Below are 23,972 nucleotides of genomic sequence, written 5' to 3'. Positions count from 1 at the left end.
CTGCTGAAATAAACAATATGCTGTCTGATTAGGATTTTTGGAAGGGTCACTTTTGATAAGAGCTGTGCCACAGTTTTCTTTCAAAAGCTCAGTTCTGAGCAAGGGTCAGAGGCAGATCATTTGTTGTTTTTTCTCCTTCCTTAGAAGGAAGCAGCCTGGGTGTCCTCCCTCGAGCTGAACAGTATAATAACCACAGTGAAACTCCCAGCATCAGAGGAGGAATTTCTCTCTTTTGCAAAGGTCCAGGCAGTTTGCCTGAATTATATCTTTCACCATCAGGGTCAATAGATCATCAGAAAAATAGCTCCTTCTGCTGGGTCCTTGGTACTGAGTTCCAGCCTAACTTTACTTCAGTGAAAGTAAGATTTAAAATACAAAGCTGTGGATACACCTCTGAAATGAGAAGGAACCACAGCCATATATAGTAGTGTGGACATGTCTCACAATGAGGAAAAAAGTCAGACACAAAAGAGAATGTGCTGTAGGATGCCTTCAAGTATAAAACCAAGCAAAACTAATCTCTGATGTCAGAAGTCAGAAAAGTGCCTGCTCTGAGGTGGGGGATATGCCCCTGGCAGAGGGGGCATGAAGCAGCTGTGGGAAATGTTCTCATTCTACTTTTTAAATTTTATTGAAATACAGTTGATTTACAATGTTATGTTAATTTTTCATAGTTATACACATATATGTTCTTTTTCTTATGATTTCCTATTATGGTTTATCACAGGATATTGAAAGATATCTCATTCTTGATCTGGGTGTTGGTTATACCCATGTATATATTTTCTGAAAAGTCATGATTTATTAGTGTTTAGATTTGTATGTGTGTTACAATTCAATCCAAGTTTTGCTAAAATAAAAAAACAATTACAAAACTGACCCTTGGAGGATATCTACTGAAATTCACACGTTTAAGAAAGGCACAAGGCACCAGAAAATGAGAAGTTAGAGCAATTGCTTCATTTCTCTTGTGTATTCATTTTAATCACCTGAAAGCTGTTCAAACACCTGTTCTGGTCAGGACCGTGGTTACAAGTGACAGACCAGAATTCCAAGTAGTTCATCTCAATCTGGAATGGGGTTGAGTGACAAAATTTAAGGAAATATTTTTTAGAAAAACCAAGCCTGGGAAAGAGCAGGGAGGCACATGTGTCTCACATGCGGGTGAATGCTCAAGTCACTTAGTTGTGTCTGACTCTTTGCGACACCATGGAATGTAGCCCGCCAGGCTCCTCTGTCCATGGGATTTCCCAGGCAAGAATATTGGAATGGGTTGCCATTTCCTTCTCCAGGGGATCTTCTCCACCCAGGAGTCGAACCTGCATCTTCTACAGTGGCAGGCAGTCTGGAAAGCCCCGAGTGGGTCTCAGGAATAACCTGGTTCTCAAAGAGCATGAGGACCCTCTGCCTCTCCTCTGCTGCCCTGTTGGCATGTTGCCAGTTCTCTTCTCTTTCCTTACAGAAAAGGAAGGCCAGAAACATGCCTACACGTTGTTCTGTATACGTTCGGTTTTAGTCACCAGGGGGAGACTCTCAGTGTGAAATTTTAAAAATCCCAAGCGAAGAAGTCCATAACCCCCCTTGGGACAAGTTAACTGTGGTTAGGCTCATGGGTCATGTAAGAAACAAACATATGTATATATCCAATTCCATGAGAAACACAGGTAAGATGGGTGACAATTTCTAGAAAAATAAGTGTAGTGAGTGTTGGGCAGACAATCCTATACGTCTTCACAGTAACCACGAGGCTATTGTTTTCATAGTAAAATGGAGTTTCTATCAAGAAGAACTAAGAAATATAGAATTAATTATTGAATATTAAAATAGCATTGTATGTTTGCAAATATTTTCCCTTTTTTCCAGCAACATTGTTGGCGAGGCTAGCACAGGCTGGATGTGGTTGTGATTTTCTTGTTGGCATTGCTGCCAGAAGGACCGTTATTTTTTAGGATTTCCAGGCATCAGAGTCTCTCCTATGTGTCAAAAGTGGAGGCAGAGTGGACATGATGCATGATCCCTGAAGAATGTCTGCAAACAGTGTCCTGGGAAATCATTCAGCCAGTATTTCTGAGGCATTGTCTGTGCAGGTGGTGAGGGTATGAATATTCAAGACCCAGTTTTTTCCTCTGGTTTCTTCCTCATCTAGCTAGAAGCTGTTTGACTTCTGCCATCATCTCAACTTACTTATACAAACCCTAACATTTAAGAACAGTTGCTTGTCTCAGAATTAGCTAGGAAATGTTTCCCAAAATCTCCATTACACCCTTGGCATGTGATTACAAAGATTGGGGGTCAGACAGACGTGACTATAAGTTCTGGCTCTGCACCTGCTGTCACTAGCAATGTATTCACTGCTGCTAAACTTGTTTTCTCATGTTCAAAATGGGAATAATAGTAGAACATACATCATAAGTTGTTTTGAGGATTATGTATGAGAATCAGGTAAGATTAAGAGGATTGAGACTGCCTGCACTTGACCAGGCACATAGAAAGTGCTCAATTGATATTTGCTATCAAGTAATCTTAGTTTTGCTATAAACCTGTGTTTCTCTGAAACCCCGGGATCCTGCCAACTTGTTTGTGTATGTGCCGTGTCTATTAGATCACACACTCCTTAGGGCAGGGCTGAGGCTTATCTATCTTTCCAATGGGCTCAGCAATAGCCTGATGCCTCAGTAAACATTTGTGCAATAAATGTTTGCTGAACTGAATGTGTGTGTGTGATGTTTAATGATCCTTGGCTCATCGGTTCCCTCAAGAAGCCAGCAGCTCTGCAGAAAGACTTGGTGGGCAAATGAAGTCAGAGTCACCCAATCTCTTCCACCTCAGGCCACACAGGTGTCTGCACCTTCCTACCAGGAACCTGGCACTTCTTTTTATGGGCTTACCTGGTTGATGGAGGTGATGGTAATGGTGGAAGTGGGACTCGTTGAGATGAGCCCATCAAGAGTACTGGGTGTCCTTAACTTAAGCCTTCATCATGCATTCGAATCCCCTCGAGGGTCTGGTAAAACAGATTCCTGGGCCCCAGCTCAGTAGGCCTGGGCCTGGGAATGTGCACTTCTAGCAAGTTTCCAGGTGGTGCTGTTGTTGCTGGACCAGGACCACATTTTGAGCACTCTGGGGTTACCAGAGCTGTGCTTCTCAGGCCTGGCTTCACATTAGAATCCCCTGGAAGCCCTAGCAGAGGCAGTTAAATCAGATATCTGGGCAGTGGGTCCCAGGCTGAATTTCAGCCATCTGGGTGATTCCAGTGTACGTCCCGCGCTCATCACCACTGTGGTACATCAACCAAAGCAAATGGAAAAGTCAGAGGTTGAAACAGGGACTTGGAGAAAGGTTTAGACCTATGGCCTATAAACCACAATTCCATGTAATCAGCGCGTGTGTTTGTGCATGCTCAGTTGTATAAGACTCTTTGCCATTCCACGGACTGTAGCCCACCAGGCTCCTCTTCCATGGATTTTCCAGGCAAGAATGCTAGAATGGGTTGCCATTTCCTCCTACAGGGGATCATCCTTGACCCAGGGCTCGAACCCGCATCTCCTGTGGCTCCTGCCTTGGCAGGTGGATTCTTCACCTCTGAGCCTCCTGGGAAGCCCCTTGTGATCAGTACTGACTGTCAAATAGCAAAAGAAGCCTCCACAGCTCTGTGGGGGCTCAGGTGTTGAAAGCCAGGGAATTTTTCAGTTAGGCAGCTTCCAAAATATGCTGGGCATGTACCGCTGTGGAGGAAACCATGGATGAAGATGCTTGGGCATAATTGGGGAACTCCTGTGTCAGCTGCGGTTACCACTAACCAGCAGTGGAGATGGAGCTCTGGCTGGGCCCAGGGTGTGTCTTCCAGAGTCTTCTGAAGCAGGGACAGCCTGAGTGCAGAGACCTAAAAGTATTGGTCTGGCATCCTGTGAAATCCCTGCAGAAACTGGGTTTTCTAGACACAGTCTGAAGATATAGCAATGCTGTTGTTTGTTAAGTTTTTTTTTTTTTTTCTCTTTTCCTGTTAACTTTCCAAACATAGGTTTTTGATGAAAATGTGTCTCCTGTTGATTAACAGCCTGCATTTAGGGAGCACTTACATTTGTTGAGGTACTTTTCGTGCATGGATTAGCTCTTCTAAAAGCCTGGGAATTAGGTACTCTTATTATTCCAGTTTTACAGGAAATCAAAGCATCAACCGGTTAAGCCATGTGCCCAAGATCACCTGTTTAGCAAGTAGCAAAACCCAGATTCCAACGCAGATTCTGGCTCCAGAAGCTTTTCGCATTCCAATAGTTCTCACAGTGGTGTGGCCTGGGGATCCCTGGGATCTTAGAGACCCCTACAGGGAGTCTATGAGACCAAATCTATTTGATAATAAGACTAAGATGACAGCAGACTTGAGTCTCATTTTTTCACAGAGGAATTTTCTGGAGAATATACAATGGATGATGAGATCATGGGTGCTTGTATATTCTCGTGTTCTCAATTTTTCTGTATTTAAGTTTCTAATATGATAAATATTGATAGATACAACCCACATAAACAAAAGACCTTGGGGTTCTCAATACTTTTAAGAGTTGTCATGGCATCCTGAGGGCAAGAAGTCTGAGAACTGGTGCCACCTCTCTGGTAAATGACATTGTAGGCAGGAAGTGCTCACCTGAAGGGGCTTTGGATACCTTCCAGCCCAGCTCCATCATTTTACAGATTTCACGTGGCTGGCCAAGAAGTCACACAAGAGGCCAGTTTCTATACTTTCTGAATCTGTTAAAAGAGAAACTGAGGCACATTGAAAAATTAAGAGTTTATTTGAGCAAACAAACGGTTTGAATCAGGTAGCAACCAATCTAGCAGACAGAAGGGAGCTCCAAGGAGCTGTAAAAACATGAAAGAATTTCATACGCAGAAGGGAGCAGGACCAAGGAAATTATAGTAGGCAAGAAAAGTGGGTCGTTATCTCAAGGTTACTTTCTTTTAGTGGGTGGCAGGATTCTGTCAGACAGGTTATCTAACTAGTGCTGATCTGATCAAGTCCTGATTGACTGGTATGGGTCCATTTCTGGGAAAGCCAGCACTAGAGTGAAACCTCAATTTGATGTGGGGCTTAGCACAAGCGACTCCATTTTGTGAACAGTGCCAACCGACGGGCTTGACACAAGGAGCCTATGCCGGTCCTTTCTCACAGGTGTCCCCAGGTTCCCAGAGCATGCTTGGCACCCCGCTTCTGCTTTGCGAGCACACTCTCACATTGAAGCTGATCCCCTGGCAGTTTTGGAATCGTTGGCCTCATGTTCACCATGCTCACACGGAGCTCTTCTTCAGAGTAACTGTTCTTTTCTCAGAACGTTTCAAATGGAATAAACACACATCAGTCAGCGTGGAGCAGCGATCAGCAATCAGCTCCCTATTCATTCCAGCTGGTGACCCAGGGGCGCCTTGTGCCCTGAGAAAGCAGCCGTGGGACAGGGACACTGAGTGGGAGGGCTGGATGCATGATTACCTGCGGTAAACAGCCAGGATTAGAACTGTCAGAGTTCTTCCTTCTGAGGATGCAGATCCCGGAGAGATCGCTGGGATGAGGGTTCTCCTTTCCAAAGCGGAAGGCTGGCAGAGTTAAAGCAGGAAGGAGAGAGCCTCAGTGGTAGAAGGTGGAGGTGCTTCCTTATCTTGGGTGCGGTTAATGAGAAGGATTTTGGAATGCTCCTGTAAGCTGTAAACACCTCATTCTTGCACGCCCCACTGCTAAAGGTGGGGAGTTGCGTCTTCACTCTCAAGGTCCATTTACTTCCTCCCAACCTGCCCCCCATCCCCTAAAGGCAACAGAACTATTGCGGGATGATGGCACCCCCTGGAGGCCAGTATGGGGAACTGTGGTCTTGACAACCACCTGTGACCCTCATCTTCCGGGGATTAGTGCCCAGGTCAGATCCCTTGCCTGGTCTGTGTTTTCCTGAATATATCACGCTTACACGTACACACACTCATTTATATATGGGTGCACATCAGTCACTAAGCACCCAGAGGTATGCATACCTCTTCTTAATCCATTAAATCATCTAAACTCTCAACCAGTTATCTCAGGAGAAAATATAATTTCTTTTCCCTCTATCCATTCCATTTGTGTTGCCCAAATTTAAGTCTAATCACATCTGACAAGACTCTCAGCGATGTTAGTGAAATAGCTCTACTAAGAAAAAGAAATGCCACTGGCTTTGAAGTGAAACTGAATGTAAACGAGAAGATCCTACAGGGCTTGATCTGGGTGCTAGACTCCCAGGCAGACTGGATAACCATCTCAGTAGAGAGGATTGAGGATTTCCTTGGCCATGGGACCTTAAGGGGTGGAATGGAGATAGTATGGGGAAAACTAGGATAATTGATTTCCCTACTCTTGGCACTGGGGGTGGTCCAGGGCGGTTGTTCTCCTGGGGGCTTTCTCTTTCGTGTAATCAGGAGGATTAGAAGAGCTCTGAGAGACGAAAGGGCAGATAAGTAGCTCTTACTAGTTACTGGCATTTGGGAGGCGCTGCTCTCGCAGACATTTAGGAAGGAGAAGGATTGATGTTGAAGCTGAAACTCCAATACTTTGGCCACCTGATGCGAAGAGCTGACTCATTTGAAAAGACCCTGATGCTGGGAAAGATTGAGGGCAGGAGAAGGGGATGACAGAGGATAAGATGGTTGGATGGCATCACCGACTCAATGGACATGGGTTTGGGTGGACTCTCGGAGTTGGTGATGGACAGGGAGGCCTGGTATGCTGTGGTTCATGGTGTTGCAAAGAATCGGACACGATTTAGTGACTGAACTGAACTGAGACTGTTGTTTAGTAGCTCAGTCATGTCTGACTCTTTGTGACCGCATGGACTGCAGCACGTCAGACATTCCTGTCCTTCATCATCTCCCAGAGCTTGCTCAAACTCATGTCCATTGAGTCGGTGATGTCATCCAACCATCTCAGCCTCTGTCGTCCCCTTTTCCTCCTGACTAATTTTCCCAGCATCAGGGTCTTTTCTAAGGAGTCGGCTCTTTCACATCAGGTGGTCAAAGTATTGGAGCTTCAGTATCAGTCCTTCCAATGACTATTCAGGACTGATCTCCTTTAGGATGGACTGGTTGGATCTCCTTGCAGTCCAAGGGACTCTCAAGAGTCTTCTCCAGTACCACAGTTTGAAAGAATCAATTCTTCAGCACTCAGCTTTCTTTATAGTCCAATTCTCACATCCATACATGACTACTGGAAAAACCATAGCTTTGACTAGACAGACCTTTGTTGGCAAAGTGATGTCTCTGCTTTTTAATATGCTGTCTAGGTTTGTCATAGCTTTTCTTTCAAGGAGCAAGCATCTTTTAATTTCTGCAGTCACCATCTGGAGGGATTTTGGAGCCCAAGAAAATAAAGTCTGTCACTCTTTCCATTGCCATGAAGTGATGGGACCAGATGGCAGCCTTTTCGTTCTCCTCTTTCACCCTCATCAAGAGGTTCTTTAGTTCCTTTTCCCTTTCTGCCATAAGGGTGTTGTCATCTGCATATCTGATATTTCTCCCGGCAATCTTGATTCCAGCTTGTGCTTTTCCAGCCTGGCATTTCACCTGATGTACTCTGCATATATGTTAAATAAGCAGGGTGACAATATACAGCCTTGAAGTACTTTTCCAATTTGGACCAGTCCATTTTTTCATATCTGGTTCTGACTGTTGCCTCTTGACCTGCTTACAGGCTTCTCAGGAGACAGATAAAGTGGTCTGGCATTCCTGTCTCTTTAAGAATTGTCCTCAGTTAGTTGAGATCCACACAGTTAAAGGCTTTAGCATAGTCAATGAAGCAGTAGCAGATGTTTTTCTGGAATTCTCTTGCTTTTTCTATGATCCAATGGATGTTGGCAATTTGATCTCTGGTTCCTCTGCCTTTTCTAAATCCAGCTTGTACATCTGGAAGTTCTCAGTTCACATACTGTTGAAGCCTAGCTTGAAGGATTTTGAGAATTACCTTGCTAGCATGTGAAATGAATACAATTGTCTGGTAGTTTGAACTTGTTTGGCACTGCCCTACTTGGGGTTGGAATGAAAACTGACTTTTGTGGCCACAGCTGCGTTTTCCAAATTTGCTGGCATATTGAGCGCAGCACTTTCACAGCATCATCTTTTAGGAATTTGAAATAGCTCAGCTGGAATTCTATTACCTCCACTAACTTTGCTCATAGTAATGCTTCCTAAGGCCCAGTTGACTTCACACTCCAGGATGTCTGGCTCTAGTTGAGTTACCACACCATTTGGGCTATTAAGACCTTTTTTGTATAGTTCTGTGTATTTTTTGCCACCTCTTCTTAATGTCTTCTGCTTCTGTTAGGTCCTTGCCATTTCTGTCCTTTATTGAGCTCATCTTTGCATAAAATGTTCCCTTGGTATCTCTAATTTTCTTGAGATCTCTGATCTTTCCCATTCTATTATTTTCCTCTGTTTATTTGCATTGTTCATTTCACTTCTTATTTCTCCTTGCTATTCTTTGGAGCTCTGCATTCAGATGGGGATATTTTTTCCTTCCTCCTTTACCTTTCACTTTTCTTCTCTTCTCAGTTATTTGTGAGGCCTCCTCAGGCAACCATTTTGCCCTGTTGCATTTCTTTTTCTTGGTGATGGTTTTGGTCACTTCCAATGTACTGAGTTAGATTTCATGCTTGTCTAGTACTGATTCCACTTTTTAAAATTCCTTAAATAGCATAACAGCAATCTAGAATTTTTGCCAAAGAAACATCAGTTTTCATTTATATATGTTTCATGTAATTTCTTATTACCTGAAACAGCTGTGTTTCTCATAAGAGCTAAAAAGCAATGAAAAGTAATGGCTATCTTTTTTTAAAAGAGTGAGATATAGTTGACATAGAATATAATAGTTTCAAGTGTACAAGATAATGATTCCATATCTGTATGTATTCTGAAATGATCACTATAATAAATCTGATTAACATGCATCACCATACATTGTTATAAATTTTTTTCATAACAAAAAATTGTTATGAAATTTGATGGGATGAGAAAAGTAATGAGAACTTTTAAGATCTACACTCTTAGCAATTTTCAAATTGCTAAGATTTGAAATTTTCAAATACAACACAGTATTACTTACTAGTCATCGTGAATTTTAAATTTTATAAATGGAAGTTTGTACCTTTTGACCACTTTCACACAGTTTTCCCATTCCCAACTCCCCGCGTCTGGCAACAACCAATCTCTTCTCTGCATCTTGGAGTTCCAGGTTTTATTGGTTTTGTTTGTTTTTATAGTTTCCACATATAAGTTAAAGCATACAGTATTTGTTTTCTCTGTCTGGTGTATTTCATTAGCATAATGTCCTCAAGGTCAATGTATATTGCTGCAAATAGCAAGCTTTCCTTCATTTTATAAATAAATAACATTTCATTGTATGGGCTTCCAAGGTGGCATTAGTGGTTAAGAGTCCACCTGTCAGTGTAGGAGATGTAAGAGGCGGGGGTTTGATCAATGGGTTGGGAAGATCCCCTGGAGTAATGGCACCCCACTCTGGTCTTCTTGCCAGGAAAATTCAAGTTTTTTTGTGGTTCCATATAAATTTTAGGATTATTTGTTATAGTTCTGTGAAAAAAAGGGGGTATTTTTTATAGGAATTGTATGAAATCTATAGATTGTTTTGGGTACTATGGACATTTTAAAAGTAATGATTCTTCCATTCCAAGAACACAGAATATCTTCCCATTTCTTTGTATCATTTACAGATTCCTTCATCAGTGTTTTATAGATTTTGGAGAATAAGTCTTTCACCTCCTTGATTAAGTTTATTCCTAGGTATTTTATTCTTTTTGATGCAATTGTAAATGGGGTTGTTTCCACAATTTCTCTTTCTGATAGTTCATTGTCAGTGTATAGAAAGCCAACAGATTTCTGTATATTAATCTTTTATCCTGCAAATTTATAGGATTAACTTATTCAAATAGGTTTTTTTTTTTTGATGGAGTCTTTAGGATTTTCTATATATAGTATCATGTTATCTGCAAATAGTGACAATTTTACTTTTTCCCTTTCAACTTGGATGTCTTTTACTTCTTGTCTGATTGGCTTGGACTTCCAATACTCTTTTAAAGAGAAGTGGCAAGAGTGGGCATTTTTGTCTTGTTCCTGATCTTACAGGAAAAGCCTTCAACATTTCCCTTTATGTTAGCTCTGGGTTTGTCATAAATGGCCTTTGTTTTGTTGAGATATATTCCCTCTATACCCACTTTGATGAGAGTTTTTATTATGAATGAATGTTGAATTTTGTCTAATGCTTTTCCCATATCTATTAAGAGAATCTTTTGATTTTTTTTTTAATGGCTTCCTTGGTGGCTCTGATGGTTGAGAGTCTGCCTGCAATGCTAGAGACCCGGGTTTGATCCCAGGGTTGGAAATATCCCCTGGAGAAGGAAATGGCAACCCACTCCAGTATTCTTGTCTGGAGAATCTCATGGATGGAAGAGCCTGGTGGGGTCGCAAAGATTCAGACACAACTGAATGACTAATACTTTGGTTTTTATCCTTCCTCTTGTTAATGTGGTGTATCACATTGATTTGCAAAATCAAACCATCCTTGTGTCCCTGGAATAAATCCCACTTGATCATTGTGTATAATCCTTTTTATATATTATTGAATTTAGTTTGCTAATATTTTTTTGAGAATTGTTACACCTATAGCCATCAGAGATATTGGCTTATAATTTTCTCTTTTTTGTAGTGTCTTTGTCTGGTTTTGGTATTAAGGTAATTAAGGTGGCCTTGTAGAATGAATTTAGGAGTGTTTCAACCTCTTCAATTTTGGAATAGTTTGAGAAGGATAAGTATTGGCTCTTCTTTACATGTTTGGTAGAATTTCTCTGTAAAACTGTCTGGTTTTGGATATTTGTTTTTGCTGAAAACTTATTTTAAACTACAAATTCAATTTCACTACAAGCGTTCAATAGTTTCAGATTGTCTGTTTGCTCCTGATTCTGTTTTGGAAGGTTGTATATTTTGAATCATGTGGTAGTTCTATTTTTAATCTTTTTAGAATCCTCCATATTATTTTCCATAGTGGCTGCACCAATTTGTATTCTCACCAACATTGTACAAGGGTTCCCTTTTTTCCACATCCTAGTCAACAGTTGATATTTCCTGTCATTTTGATAATAGCCATTCTCATAGGTGTGAGGTGACATCTCACTGTGGTTTTGATTTGCATTTTCCTAATGATCAATGATGCTAAGTACTTTTCATATACCCATTTCCTATTTGCCATCTATGTGTCTTCTTTGGAAAACAGCTATTAAGATCCTCTGCCTGTTTTTTTTTTTTAAGTTTTTAAATTGGATTATTATTATTATTGCTTTTTTTCTGCTCTTGAGTTACACGAATTATTTGTATATTTTAGATATTATCAGGTACTGATTTGCAAGTATTTTCTCCCATTTAGTGGGCTGCCTTTGCATTCTAGTAATGATTTTCTTTGCTATGCAGAAGTTTTCTGTTTACTGTAGTCACATTGTTTATCTGTTGTTGCCTTTGTTCTTGCTGTCAAATCCAAACAATCATCACCAAGATTGATGTCAAGTTGTCTACTGTCTCTGTTGTCTTCTATGACTTTTATGGCTTCAGGTCTTACATACAAGTCTTTTATCCATTTCAAAATTTTCATCCATTTTGAGCTAATTTTTGTATATGGTGTAAGATAGTGGTCCATTTTCATTCTTCTGCATGAAGCTGTCTAATTTTCCCACCACCATTTATTGAAGAAACTGTCTCTTCACCATCCTTGGCTTATAATTGTCTCTTCTTGAATACACAATCCACATTGTGTACTCATTGTATATTCTTTATCTTAAATTAATTGACATGCAAGCTTGAGTTTATTTCTGTGCTTTCTATTCTGTTCAATTGATCTGTTTTGATGACTATATCTTTGTAATATAGTTTGAAGTCAGAAAGTGTGGTGCCTCCGACTTGTTCTTAAAATTTTTTGACTATTTGGGAACTTTTGTTTTTCCATGAACATTTCAGGATTGTCTGTTCTATTTCTGTAAAAGAAAAAAAATGTCACTGGAATTTTGATAGAAATCGCATCGAATATGTAGATTGGGTTAATTACTACCTTTTACTGAGCACTTTTATGTACTCCTCTGAGTAACACTTCTTTTTGTTTTATCCACCTGATTTTACAAAAAAAAAAAAAAAAGAGAGAGAGAAAGGAAAGTGAGCCTTAGAGAGGCAGATGCATTGCCCAATGGCATGTGGCAGAGAAAGATTTGTACCCAGGTCTCTGTGACCACAAAGCCTGTGTTCTTAACCACAAATACTGGGTTTGTTTTGCATATTATCTCCTAGCTTATCAAAATACATCACTCAACATTTTTATAAACATCTCCCTCCATTTCAATAATTTTCCAGTCTATAATTTATCCCTCTCCAGTTTCTTTCCTGTGACTTTGAATTTTTTTCTCTGATAAAGTTCAAATGTTCCCTTTAAATTTCCCAGTCTGCTGGGAGAGATCAGATTCAATCTGCCATCGTATCTTGAGCTGATTTTCATGGAGAACCATTGGAGAGGAGCCACAAATGCCCACCAGCCCTCATGGGGAGAGAAATGACTTCCTAAGAAAGATCTCAAGAGACCTGTGGGACAATGTTAGCCACAACACTTGGAGAAAACTATAGATTACATCTCTTCTGAATTCACTTTTTGGCCCTTTTTGTATTTCCTGATTCTTGAAAGAAACTCAAACAATACAGAACAGAATGAAGAAAAAAGTGAAAATTTCTCTCTCTGCACCTAAAATGATAGGCCTTATTTTATTAACCTGTAAATATTCCCCTTAAATTTAATCATATCTTTTTGTACTTCTAAGGTGTATTCTTATAAACTTATTTTTTCTAAAGAATATTTATCTTTCACCTACATTGGATGAGATCACATCCAGTGTGATCTCAAGCTACTGCCACAGAAAAAGACACTGGAAAGACAGCAGATTTCTACTTCCTGAGTAAAGATCACAGGTGTCAAATAATCAGATATTAAGTAGGAAGTTCCTTAGGCAATTAGCAATTTATTTGCATTAGCTTCCAGTAATCAAATTAGCAAATTATTCCCTCCCCCTACCTCTCAGTAGGGATCAAGTGTGTCTACATTCTTCAATTAAGAATTCATTCATTGAATATCTTTCTGGTTGACCATGGCCAGACTATGTACCTCTTCAATAGCTTATTTTATTTTTTTAAATTTTATTTACTGATTTCTTATTTTTGGCTGTGCTGGGTCCTTGTTGCTGCACATAGGCTTTGTCTAGTTGCGGTGCTTGGGCATCTCATTGTGGTGGCTTCTCTTGTTGCAGAGCATGGACTCCAGAGCATGCAGGCTTCAGAAACTGTGGTACATGGGCTTAGTTGCCCTGCAGTATGTGGAATCTTTCTGGACCAAAGATCAAACCTATGCTTCCTGCACTGACAGATTCTTAATTGCTAGAGGAGTCCTAACCTGTTGATATAAGAAGGAAAAAAATCAAAACCCAAAACTTGTAGATTATGTAAGGGCAATGTGCAAGAAATAAGCATTCCCAGAACTATTAAGTTTAGGTGATAAGGACAAACATACTCCCTTCTTCCCTTCCTCCATTGCTCAAAGGCAGAAAGCCCTAAGTTTGGGGTTCTTTGGCTTTGACTTGACTCTGCACCATGACTTCTCAATTTTAGGAGCATCGACATGAAAAGGAGAGACAGCTCATGTTTCCTTGGGATCATGGATCTCTTTTTCACTGGTGTGTGTTGATTCTGCAGTAAAGCAAGAGGGAAGTTTAAAAGAAACAGGGACCATAAAATATATTTAAGTATGTATTTTTGCAAATCTTTTCCTAAGCTATAATCTACTTTACTTTTGTGGTTTTAATTTTCTTAACCAGTTTAAACTATTTGGTGGTTAAACAGCTGTGACCTTTCTACTACTCAACATGTGATGTGACAGCACATTCTTCCGTTATTCATTGTGTTCCTTTTTAGCTCTGATTTTTTTGAATGAATGAACTTTATTTCATTTTCAAGGTTTCTCTGAAAATCACCAAGTTTTTGTCATTTGAAGCTTTATCACTTGAACACAGGGCTTCCTAGGTGGTGCTAGTGGTAAAGAACCCGCCTGCCAGTGCATGAGACCTAAGAAACTCTGGTTCATTTCCTGAGTTGGGAAGATCTCCTGGAGAAGGGCATGGCAACCAACTCCAGTATTCATGCCTGGACAATCCGCATAGACAGAGGAGCCTGGCAGGCTACGGTCCATAGGGTCGCAAAGAGTCTGACATGACTGAAGTGACTTAGCATAGCACCGCACTTGAACGCTGAGCCTGCCAGGCTCTTCTGCCCTCATGAGTAGGGGATTTTGTGGGTTTTCAACTTATTTGCCATGAGAACCAATGATGTGGTGTGTGTGTGCTCAGTCGCTAAGTCGTGTCTGACTCTTTGCAACCCCATGAACTGTGTAGCCTGCCAGGCTCCTCTGTCCATGGAATTTTCAGGCAAGAACACTGGAGTGGGTTGCCATTTCCTCCTCCAGGGGATCTTCCCAACACAGGGATCAAACCTGTGTCTCCGGCACTGGCAGGTGTGTTCTTTAGCACTGCGCCTCCCGGGAAGCCCCATGTGGAGAAGAGGCCGACTTTAATCCAGGGCCTGTGTGCTCGGTTGCTTCGGTCGTGTCCAACTCTCTGTGGCCCTGTGGACTGTGGCTCGCCTGGCTCGTCTGTCCATGGGATTCTCCAGGCAAGACTGACGTGATACAGAAAATTTCAGATTCCTCGGTACCCGACCTATTTCCAAGATAAGGACACACAGCAGCAGGAGATGTGGAATACTTCTTTTGTTAATTTTGTTAAAAATGTCACTTTCTTTTACAAATAGATTCATTAAAATATTAAATATTTTTATTATTAAAATATTAAAAATATGCGTTGAGTACTTACTGTATCAGGCACTGTTCTAGGCACAGGGGATCTGTCAACAAGAAAATATGGACTAAGTTCCTTACCATGTAAAATTCACGTCCTAGTGAGGGGGACAGATAGTAATCAAACAAGTAAATATGTTACCTATGTCATTAGAATTTTAAAGTTAGAAATATAGCAAGCTTTTTTCATAAGTTTAGATAATGTAGAGGAGTATAAAGCAAGAAAAGAGATTGCCTTCTCAAGGTCCCTCCAACTCTTTGCTCACGAGTTACCATTATTACAATTTAACGTGTGTTCTTTTCAGGTTTTTTTTTTTTTTTAACCATGGTTATACAAACATATGGGCTTCCCAGGTGGTGCTAGTGTGAAAGAACTCACCTGCCAATGCAGGAGACATAAGAGACTCAGGTTTGATCCCTGACTTGGGACGATCCCCTAGAGGAGGGCATGGCAACCCACTCCAGTATTCTTGCCTGGAGAATCCCGTGGACAGAGGAGCCTGGCAGGCTACAGTTCATAGGGTTGCAAAGAGGTGGACACGACTGAAGCGACTTAGCATGCATACACGTGTACAAACATATACTCATATATTTGTTGTAGAAAAAGGATCATACTGTACCTACTGTGCTTCAACTTTTCCCCTTTTAAATTAAGATATGCAAATCTTCTCATCAGAAAACGTAGCTCTACTATGTTCTTTTCAGTGTCATGCTTATGGGTTTATTAATCCATTTCTCTATTTGTAATCATTTATATTGCTTCTGTTTTCTCACCATTATAAAAGTGCTGCAGCAAATATTCTTTTGTATTATATCACTTGCAGTGATAATATTTCTGTGTGTCAGAATTCCTTCAGCTGGGCTGTCTGGAGCAAAGCACTTACATATTATTAGATTGATTTTTCTGACAGAAGTCACATAGGAGTGAAAAAAGGATTGGTGAAGAGTCATAAAAACAAAATAGCAGAAAAGTAACTCTTGGTGAAGAGTGCAAACAGAACAAGATGAGAGTATAATTGACCACAGAATGTAACTAACTCTCCAATCTCTTTGTCAGCCCTCTCATGAATTCCCTGTAAATTCCACAGTTGGCCAGCTTATCTGATCTGAGCACCATGAAGTGATTATCAGATGGTTCTCATTTGGTGCTTTAAACCTGTCAAACTATGTTTTATGGACACCCAATAGGCACTGTCAAATTCAAACCACCAAACATGTATTGAGTTCTTCCATACATTACATGGGATTTGTTGAATTCAGTCATTCAATAAATGTTCCTGGAGTGCCTGCAATGTGTCAAGCACTGTGCTGGGCCTCTTATGGGAGGGCTAACCCAGTCATAGAGGTCAGGAAAGATTTTCCTCAAGTCAGGGTTATTCCGTTAGGTAACGATGACTAAGTTGAGTGAAGGGTTTCTTGGAGTTACTTACCAGGAGGCATAAACAAAGGCTCAGTAATGGGGAGAAACCAGCAAGGAAAAGGGGCAGAAGAAAGCCAAGTGGGTCTGGATGGAATTTGCATATCATGACTGTGATATAGTGATTTATAATAAGAAACATGTATTTGGCCTTTATCTCCACAAAGCTCCTAAAACCCTTGGAATTTCCTAAGCGATAAATATGATAAAGGTGTTTTGTTGTTTATAACAACCCCTTTTCAGTCACACTTGAGTCTGTGTTAATGAGGTGACTTGGAAAGCATCTAAGGATGGGAATGGGTTGCCAGGGGAACCAACCATGGGATGAGGGGGTTGGAACTTTCAGTTCTCTCTGACCTCCAGGGAGAAGAGAAGGGCCAGAGGTTGAATTGATCACCAGTGGGCAACAGTTTAATCAATAATGCCTCTATGATGAAACCTCCATAAAACTGTAAGGTATGAGGTGCAGAGAGCTTCATGTTGGTGCCCTTCTCCTATACTTTGCCCTATACATCTCTTCTATCTGGTTGTTCCTGAGTTTTATCTTTTTGTAATAAACTGGCAGTCTAGTAAGTAAAATATTTCTCTGAGTCTTGTGTGTTACTCTGGCAAGTTAATCAAACTCAGAAAGGTGGACTGTGGAACCTCCAGTCTATAGCCAGTCAGTCAGAAGCACAGGTGATGAGTATCCCCAAATAGATAGTATCAGAGTTTAGTTGAATGATGGACACCCAGCTGGTGCCACAGACACCACCACCCACATTGCAATTGGGTGCATAATTATTAATGACCAAGCATCAGGCAAGGTGAGGCTGGAGAGCCCACAGAACCCAGAACATGAAACTCCTCATAGATCATGTTAAGGATTTTGATTTGTCGTAAGAACAATAGGAAGCCTTTAAAAGGCTCTGAGCAAGGGAGGGAAGCTGTGGAAGGCAAGAGGATGTGATGGCATAAGATTTGCAGTTTGAAAGTACTGTTCTGAAAACAGCATGGAGTATAGACACGGAGGTGGGAGTATGGTGAAAGCCTTTGCTGGGGACAAGATAAAAAGGTTTTGTAGGCTTCCTGTTAAGAGAACACAGTAGATTAGACTAGGGTGGTGGTAGATTAAATGTAAGGTTCATGAAAAGATATTGGGAGGGAGGGAGACAAGGATTAGGAAGAGGATTGTGTCCAGAATGAACCCTAGTTTTTAGATATGAACAACCGCGTAGATGGTGAACCACTCATTGAGGCTGGGAACACTGGGAAAGACTGGGGAGGGAGTGTCTTAAATTCTGCTTTGAGAATGTTTAGTTTGAGATGTCTTTGAAGCAGCCAAGAAGGGCTTCCAAGTGTGCAAGTGGCTATTTGACTCAGGAGCTCAGAGTGGTGTGGTTTGGAGAGATCAATCTGAACAGATGTGGTCTTTGAAGCCCATGTGAGATCTTCCAGGGAAGAGAGCATGGAGTGGGGAGAGGAGAGACCCCAGGGCCAAATCTGGAGGGCCGTCCACAGTAAGAGATGCAGCAGAAGAGGGAGGCATTTGCATGACCTTGACAGTAAATGCCTCCTTAAATTTGCACCCTAAACATTTCACTTGCCTCCACTTAGTCCCTTCCCTACTGGCCAGAGAGGAATAATGTGAATCTGGAGTCAAATCATGAAAGTCAGGGAATTTTTTTTTTTTTTTTTTTTTAAAGAAGTGATGGTCATCGTTGTTGAATTCTGCTAAGGTGGCAGACAAGTTGTGCATGACATAAGCTGTTTGGATTGATCTGTGTCCTGCGGGAGATAGAGTGATGGATATGCTGAAGTTCACCTCCTCTTGGTCTGTCACTGTTTTATGGACCCAGGCCTCATGCTCTGTTCTCTTTCCACTCTTCCAGACGGAGCAATCCCGATGGCCTACACCCCTCGTCCTAGAGCAGTCTCCAACCAGTCTCTCGCCTTGGTATTCTGTATTTCCTTTTGTGAGAAGGGTTCTTCACTTAATTTGTCACAAAACACCCCTACTGCTGTTGAAATTGCTCAATATTTCTTAATAGCTGAGAAGTCTGCACTGTGTGGAGTGCTCTCCTTTCCAGAATAACAAATACCGGGAAGATCCCTTTGCATGCATGACCCAGAACAATGCTAAGCACAGAAGGTGCACAATTGCTGCTTATTAGAAGTCATGGTGGTTAAAGGCATAGGTTCTGGAATCTAGCAGAACTGGGTTCAAATCCCAGCTCTGATAGTCACTAGCTATGTGACTTCAAGCAAATGACTTAACCTCTCTGAGCCCCATCTTTGAAATGAGGACCGTAGCCAGACCTCATAAGTTTATTATAAGGGAGATAATACATTATGAGGATTAATGAAATAAATGAGGTTCAGGACCCCAGATCATCTGAACTCACTTGGAACACACCTGAGCCCAGAATGGAGACTGACTTGTCAGGATCCTTAGGGAGATAGGGCCTCCCCAGATCACTGCACCTGAGCAGAGGCAAGGGGAGGGGTACAGCTGTCTGTTTGCCTGGACGCTCACTTGGGGATGATCTCGGGTGTGTGACTTTAACCAGGTAGCCCCCCCTTGTCTAGTTGTCCAGGACAGAGACCATGACCCTCCATGTGGCCTCTCCCTCCAGCATCCTGTGGCCTGAGAGCCCCAATTAGATGGTGTGTTCCTCTTTCCTAATTCCTGTTCACTCAACTGGGTATTGAATTTTTCAGAAAAAGTTTCTTAGAAAACCAGAAAAAGGGCAGGGGAGGGGAAGTCTTGTGTTTTGGAGGGTGTATGCAAACAGTCTTGTGTGTGCAGGGTCTCTTAAGTCAGGTCTAGGGCAGGGGCCCCTCTTGCATAAGTCTAGGGGTAGCAGTGGTCCTGCAGACATTTCCCCACTAAGGTCTGAACCCGAGGGTTCATAGGACAGAAGGTCACTGCCCATATCATTCACTGAGGTTTCTCTTTTCTCCTTGAGCACTGCCATGGGCCAGACCACACGGAGCTGAGCCACTCAGACAGCTTGTGTGCTCAGGGAGCTGGCCGCCTGGCTGGGAAGACAGATACTACGCACGTAGTCACAGTGGGGATGAGGGGCACAAGGAGGAGGAGGTCCAGGGTGAAGTAGCCAAGGCCAGAGAGAGAAAGCAACTTGCCCAAGGTCACACAGCTGGGGAGTAGCTGAGCTGGGAGTGAGGCGCTCCATGGTCGGACCTCTGGATGTCTGCTCTTTCCCCCATCATTCCCCACGCAACTGGGAGGGAGTTCCGGGGCTGTCTCAGATGGAAACCTCCAGTGGCAGCTCCAAGATGCTCTTCCATAGCACATGTCTAACAACCAGACACACTGTCCTTGGGCCGGTTCCCTCTCCCTTGTTGATCAGCCCCATTGGGAAAACTTCCCAGAATACTCCGCCCCCACCTGCCTCCCCGCTCCAGCAGCTGGTCGCCCAACTGCTTCCTGGTGGGGAATATGAGACACCAAGGCAATAGGATGCTGGGAGGGTGAACTGACCAGCCCAGAACAGCTGGGCACCAAGTGCATAGGTGGGCAGCGGAGCCCCGTGCATTGTAGGAGCTACAGTGTCTGATGCTCATTTCACTTACTCCTTTCCCGGCCCTGGCTGAGTCACCCTGTCCTTAGAGAATCAGTGGCTAAATTGGACTCTGGTGGTTCCGACAGGACTTCACTGGCCCTCCCTTCAGCCCAGTTCCCAGGGGCAGCTGTCTTGGAAACCTGGCCTGGGCTGGTGCCAGGGCCTCAGTCCCTCCACCTGGGTTGGATGCTGCAAGGCAGGGTGCAGGCAGGTCTCCATTACCTGGAATTGTCAGGAGCTGTGTTGTGGCTGAAGGCTGAGTGCCATCTTGCCTCTGGTGACCAGGGAGAGAGCCAAGGGGAGGGAAGGCACAGAGAGGAGTTCACACAGACTCAGTGATGAGAAACTTCCCAGGCTTCTGGTCACCTGGGGGGCTCTCCTTTCACATTTTCCAAGAAATGCTACAGGATTTAAGGAGGGAGCATTTATGGCTTGAGCTGAGCTATGCGCACCCTTCCTCAAGGCAGACAGGTGCAGGGTATTGACCCTTCCACCCAAGTCTAGTGGGAATGGGGCCCCAACAGCCTTCAGCAGGAAGGCTTGATATGAGAGCCTGTGGCTGTGAGCACACTTAACTGTAGTCGACACAACCAGAAGAATCTAGAGGGCCGAGGTTATGCCTCTCAGCCTGGAGACATCAGGCAGAGGGAGGAGAGAGGAACTTGGGCTGACAAGAATCACAGATGGGTCTTTGACTGTGGATCACTGTTGCATGACCTGCAGGGACCCTGTGAAGGATCTGCAGTAGGAAAAGCAGCTGGGAACGGAAGAGAAATCTCCTGTAGTAAGAGGCTGTGGGCTGTAGCACTGGCATAGAAGGTCAGGGGTACCAGGAATAGTCCACTGAAACAGGCATGGCTCCTGGTGAGGTGAGTGATGGTTGAAGGATTCAGAGGGGACCCTCTGAAGAACCCAGAAAGAGTTCTGGGAAAGGGGGATTTAAACATCAATCAGGTCCAGATTGCTTGGAGCCAGTGTGCAAGCTGCTCTTCTGTTCTCTGATTTCTCCTTCCCCACCAGGTACCCAAACCATCGAGAACCCATCAGGGCAGGAGGATGATTATCCTCCATTTTTGGAAAGTATGTAACTACCTACTGGGCCCTAGTTAGGAGCAGGGAAGAAATATAACCTTGCAATAAGTAGTTATTGATCAATATACTGAACTGGACTTTCTGAGTTTTGAATTGAGGCCATGATTTGTGATTTAGAGCGTGCTGAGAAAGTCCTGGGGTTGCTGATGTTCTCATCCAGGTGTGTTAATTACATCTCGTGAGTTCTGTTGGTTTAATGTCACATTCGCTGCTTCCCTGGTAGCTCAGTTGGTAAAGAATCCACCTGCAATGCAGGAGACCCCAGTTTGATTCCTGGGTTGGGAAGATCCACTGGAGAAGGGATAGGCTACCCACTACAGTATTCTTGGACTTCCCTTGTGGCTCAGCTGGTAAAGAATGTGCCTGCAATGTGGGAGGCCTGGGTTCGATCCCTGGGTTGGGAAGATTCCCTGGAGAAGGGAAAGGCTACCCACTCCAGTATTCTGACCTGGAGAATTCCATGGACTGTAGTCCATAGGGCTGCAAAGACTCAGACAGAACTGAGCGATGTTCAGTTTCTGGCTTCCCAAGTGGCGCTGTGGTACAGAGTCCATCTGCCACTGCAGGAGGCGCAAAAGACGTTGGTTTGATCCCTGGGTTGGGAAGATCCCCTGGGGTAGGAAATGGCCACCTGTTCCGGCATTCTTTTCTGGATAATCCCATGGACAGAGGAGCCTGGCTGACTACCGTCTATGGGGCTGCAAACTCACACTTTCAGTCTATCAGTGGGAGAGCCCTCCCTGGAGTCCAAGGCGGCATGGCTGCGCCGGTGCCAGGACAGGGCTGTGTGAAGGGTCATGGGGAAGAAGCAAGCAAGGACCACTCTGGGCGGGGGAGAAGGGCGTTTCCAGAGGATGATATCCCACGTCCTGAGCGGGTGCTGGGGCTGGGCCTCTGGTGGGGCACGCCGGCCTGGCCGGGCAAGGAGGGTGCTCGGCAGAGCAGCAGCTGGCTCCGTGCGAGCCCTGCTTACAGGTTCTCAGGATCCTTTCTCCCACCCAAACGTCCCCTCCCTGCTCCCACTCTCCTCCTGTTTTCGTTTTGGGTTTTCTAAGGCAGTGCTGGGAGTTTAGGTGTGGCTGCTGTCCTCAGTTTTGTGGCGTCTTCCTACCCTCTTGGTCTGAGTTCCCCACCCCCATCTAGAAGTTCACCCATCCTAAGAACATAGGTTTCATTAAAGGCAGGCTCACTGCAGCCAGGGTCGGGGTGATGCATGCGAAGAAACCCACTTCCTCCATCTTGAGGCCTGTCTCTCTGGTCTGGGACCCTGCCGCCTTTTTTCACCTGGACTGCTGTGCTAGGATTTTAGCCTGTTCCCTTGTCTATTCTAGCCCGCACCTCTTCTCTAGCTATTCTCCACAGAGCTTCCAGGGCGGTCATTTAAATGTGTAAACAAGATGATGTCACGCGCCTGTGTAAAACCCTCCCATCATGCTCAGAATTAAAATAGAAGCTTTTAAATACGACTTAAAAGCATCTTTGTGACCCAGCCCCTTACTGCCTTCTCCAGAACTCTCCCACCACTTGCCACCTCTTCAGGTGGCCGGGCCGCACGGGCTCTCCCTGGTTAGTGTTCTCAGGAATACTCTTTCCTGGCCACCCAGCTCCTGTCTCATCTCCACTTAATGCCATTTTCTTAGAAAGGTCTGGACCTTCTGTTCTCTGTCACAGAAGTTATTTTCTGCAGCCCACTTACCAGTCTGATTATCACGTATTTCTTGTCTTTGTTTAATGTGGGTCTCTTTCCCATACTGGCAGTTCAGTTAGCTGTTTGGCTCACCACTTGGATCCCCAGAGGCTTAGGCAGCACCTGGTATACAGTGGGTCCTCAAAATGATGTGTTGACCACAGTCATCTCAGGTACATACTGGCTGCCGAGTATTTATCCTCTATGTGATCCATCCTGGAGCAGCCAGGAGGGCCTGAGGGTAAGCTGCTCTATAGCTCTCAGCTCTCAGATGCAAAGAGTCAGGGGCCCTGAGAATAGACCCACCTTTGGAAATAGGTTCATGGTGAAGACCCAAATACATCTCTGGTGACTGTGAGTGATTTAGATCTTTCACATCATTAAAATTGGACTAATAATGCCTGTCTCACAGGTCTGTTCTTCTTCTTCTTTTTTTTAATTGACTTACAGTTGATTGGAAAATTCCATGGACAGAGAAGCCTGGCGGGCAGCTACAAGTCCATGGGTTCGCAAAGAGCTGGACATGACTGAGTGACTTTCACTTTTTTGATTTACAATGTTGTGTTCATTTCTGCATAGAGCAAAGTTATGCATATAAATACATATACGAACTGAGTTATATGTATATATTCATTTAAAAAATTATTTGTATTGAGGTATTAGTCAATATTGTTGTTGTTGTTTAGTTGCAAAGTTATGTCCAACTCTTTGTGACTCCCATGGACTATAGCCCATGAGGCTCCTCTGTTCATGGGATTTTCCCAGGCAAGAACCTACTGGAGTATGTTGCCATTTCCTTCTCCAGGGGATCTTCTCAACCCAAAGATCAAACCCATGTCTCCTGCTGGGCAGGCGGATTCTTTACCACTGAGCCACCTGGGAAGTCCCATATATTCATTTTTATATTCTTTTCCATGACGGTTTATCACAGGATATTAAATATAGTTCCCTGTGCTATACACCAGTGTTACAGAAAGGGGGATCGCTTCCAGGGCCCAAGAGTGGGCTCTTGTCTAACACTTGGAAATGAACTGTCTGAGGCAACACACGTGCTGACAAAGCAAGAGCCTTTATTGGGACGGGGTCCCCGGAAGAATAGCAGGGTAAGGAACCTACTCTGCCATATGGCTTGAAGTCTCGGGTTTTACAGTGATGGGATTTCTGGGTCGTTTCTGGCTAATCATTATGACTCTGGGTCCTTCCTGGTGGCACGTACATTGCTCAGTCAAGATAGATTCCAGTGAGAAGGATTCTGGGAGG

The sequence above is a fragment of the Muntiacus reevesi genome, chromosome 2 (genome assembly GCF_963930625.1).
Source record: "Muntiacus reevesi chromosome 2, mMunRee1.1, whole genome shotgun sequence".
NCBI lineage: Eukaryota > Metazoa > Chordata > Mammalia > Artiodactyla > Cervidae > Muntiacus > Muntiacus reevesi.
The sequence above is the reverse complement of the archived record's forward strand: the minus strand, read 5'-3'. Positions refer to the sequence as shown.